This window comes from Crocodylus porosus, unplaced genomic scaffold, assembly GCF_001723895.1.
Source record: "Crocodylus porosus isolate Cpor-Errol unplaced genomic scaffold, CroPor_comp1, whole genome shotgun sequence".
NCBI classification, from domain to species: domain Eukaryota; kingdom Metazoa; phylum Chordata; order Crocodylia; family Crocodylidae; genus Crocodylus; species Crocodylus porosus.
Genome location: NW_017728911.1, coordinates 7,760,568 through 7,763,532, shown reverse-complemented (window position 1 = coordinate 7,763,532; position 2,965 = coordinate 7,760,568). Strand labels below are relative to the sequence as shown.

Genomic DNA, 2,965 nt, shown 5'->3' with positions numbered 1-2,965 from the left:
ATTAGTCATACTATGATGTCAGCCAACTCTTTTAGCACTCTTGGGTGCATTGCATCCAAGCCAGCTGACTTCTTGATGTCCAGCCTCTTAAGCTGTTCCCTCACAAGATCTTTGCCAATTATAGGTGTATGATCGCCCTTACCCTGGTAGTCCTGTGTCCTGTCAGGCAGGGTGATTCCCTCGGGCTGGTGGAAAACTGACGCAAAGTAATCTTTGACAAAATTAGCTTTTTCCTGGGTGTTGGTTGTCAGCTGCCCATTTGGTTGAGCAGGGGTCTGATGTTGTCTTTTTCTGACTTCCCACATATTTGAAGGAGGACTTTTTATTATCCTTGATTCTTGTAGCCAGTTTGAGTTTGGTTTCAGCCTTGGCTTTTCTAGTCCACTCCCTCCAGGTGTGGGCCAGTGCTGCATAATCCTTTTTCGTGGCAGTGGATGTCAGGGTGGTTGAAGTTGCCCATGATGACCACGCAGTGAGAACATGTAGCCGTTGCCAGTTCCCTAGAGAATTCATGGTCAAGCTCTTCTTCCTGGTTAGGAGGTCTGTAACAGACTCCTACAGATATATCCCCTTCACCATGTTCTCCCTGTACCCTAACTCAGATGGTCTCAAGTCACCTTCCTTGGGTGCCAATTTCTGCTTGTAGGGAAGTGTACTGCTCCTTCACATAGAGAGCTACACCCCCACCCTTCCTCCCGACATGGTCCCTCCTGTACAAGGTATAGCCATCTGTACCTGTGGTCCAGTCATAAGTGGAATCCCACTAGGTTTCTGTTATCCCTAAGAGATCAGATTCATTTTTACTTAGCAGAAGGGCCAGTTCTTCCTGTTTGTTTCCCATGCTCCTGGCATTTGTGTACAGGCAGCTAAGCCTGCCATCAGAAGCCCTGGGCTTCCCTGTCCTCTTAGAAGAGTCCCATCCTTGGGTTGGGGTAGGAGTGAGTTCCCTTATGTTACCTGACCTGCTGATTCTGTGGTTGTCACTTCCTGGGCTTGCACTAGTGATTGTCCACCCATCCCCCAGCAATCTTAGTTTAAATCCCTGTCAAGCAGGTCAGTCATTCTGGCTGAGAAGGGCTTCTTTCTGCCTGGAGTGAGGGGGAGGTCGTCCCTTCCCAACAAACTACTGCCTCTCTCTCTCAAGTGCAGACTGTGATCGAACAAGCCAAAGCCTTTGCGATAACACCAATGCTGCAGTCTTGTGTTGACTTCTTCAGTACATCTCTCCCTCCTATGCCTGTGACCTGTAACCAGAAGGATCGAAGAGAAAACTACCTGCACCCTGTTGAGTGCAGCACTCCTCTGTTACAGTATTGCAAAGGTAAGAAATAGTAGTATGGCATTGTACAAGCAGATTGCAATGCATTTGCCCAGGCTTACTAACAAAAAAGCATGCATTTAAATTGTAATAATGAAATCACTATGCATCCACAGCTTATGGATTGAGCAAGATTTGGTCAGAATGTTTGGAACTATAAAAATAAGAAGCTAGAATAACATAACCAAATATGTTCCCTGGCCTATGTAAATGCCAAATAAAGTGTTGCTGAGATCTAGTTTGGGATTAAGACCAACTCAAATTTGAGAGGGTTGAAACTGCTGTTTGGTACTTGGTCAAACTGATATATTTTTAGCCTCACATTATTCTTATTTCTTCATCATGCAGTGACATCAAGTCTTCCTATCCCAAGAGGTCACCATTAGCCAGAAGAAAAAGACAAAGATTTTAATGAGAGCATCAGTGTGCCCCAACCTTAATCCTGTCAATCAGCTGAAACTGGGTGCTTAGCATCTTTGAAAATCAGGCCAGTGGTTACTCCAAATGCCTTAAATAGGCATTAAAAATGAAGATATCTACAGTAAGTATAGTAGATACTTTTGAATCTGAGTTGTAATTTCATCTTCTCCTTCTGTAAAAAGGAAAAATGTGGTTACCAACCTTCCTAAACATGAGATTTATGAGTGAAAGCACTTAAGTATAACCATGTATGCTTGTGAGCGTCAGATCTAAAAGCCTTGCCTGAAGCATTAACATGAATAATGTCTGTTATTTAAACAGTAAATGGGGTACGAGAGAGGTATGTGCCATTTGGAAAATCATGCCTGTCATGTGATGAAAATTCTCCTCTTTACCTGGCCTCATTCAGAGGCGTATTTTATGCTACCAAATGTCAGCTGGTGATGGCTTAAAAACTGCTACTTGTAGTTATTTCTTAGTCATCTCAAAGTTGTAAAACTGCTTGTAGTTAATAATTATATTTTCAGGATAAGTAAAAACTAATGTTTAGTCAAATCTGAGCTTCCATAATACTCTAGGAGAAGAGATCAAGAAATTTGCCAAGATTATTCTGTCTTCTCTGTTAGTTATTTTTGTAACCACATTTTGCAATCCTCAGAGTGCTTGATAGATTTGTTACTAGTACATACACAGATTCCTTCCTTCACTGAACAAATGTAGCTACCTCCAGGGTGGAAAACAATAAGGGGAGGTGCACCCAGGCCAAGGGTCAGTGGGGATCTAGTCAGGGAACTTCTGGAGGGACTGGATGTATTTAAATCAGCTGGTCCAGATGATCTCCGCCCCCAGAGTGCTGAGGGAATTGGCAGAGGTCATTGCGGGACCCCTGGCACGGATTTACGAGCACTCGTGGTGCTCTGGTGTGGTGCCAGAGGACTGGAAGAGGGCCAAGGTGGCTCCCATCTTCAAAAAAGGGAGGAAGGAGAACCCAGGAAACTATAGACCAGTTAGTCTTACCTGGATCCTGGGTAAGCTTTTTGAGAGAATTATTCTGGCACATGTCCACAAGGGACCAGCAGAGGAGATTATGCTTAGGGGCAACCAATGCGGGTTCATTACAGGCAGGACCTGTCAGACCAACCTGGTGGTCTTCTATGACCAGGTTACCAAATCCTTAGACACAGGGGTAGCAGTGGACATAGTCTTTCTGGACTTTCAGAAGGCCTT

General features: G+C 44.2%; 1 long non-coding RNA gene across 1 annotated transcript; it reads left to right on the top strand.

Moving 5' to 3' along the window:
* The first annotated feature begins 747 nt into the window (after window positions 1-747).
* LOC109308913 lies at window positions 748-2,471 on the top strand. The gene is made up of 2 exons (XR_002100734.1): window positions 748-1,321; window positions 1,667-2,471. It is a non-coding gene; the product is annotated as an uncharacterized LOC109308913 (long non-coding RNA).
* The last annotated feature ends 494 nt before the right edge of the window (window positions 2,472-2,965 follow it).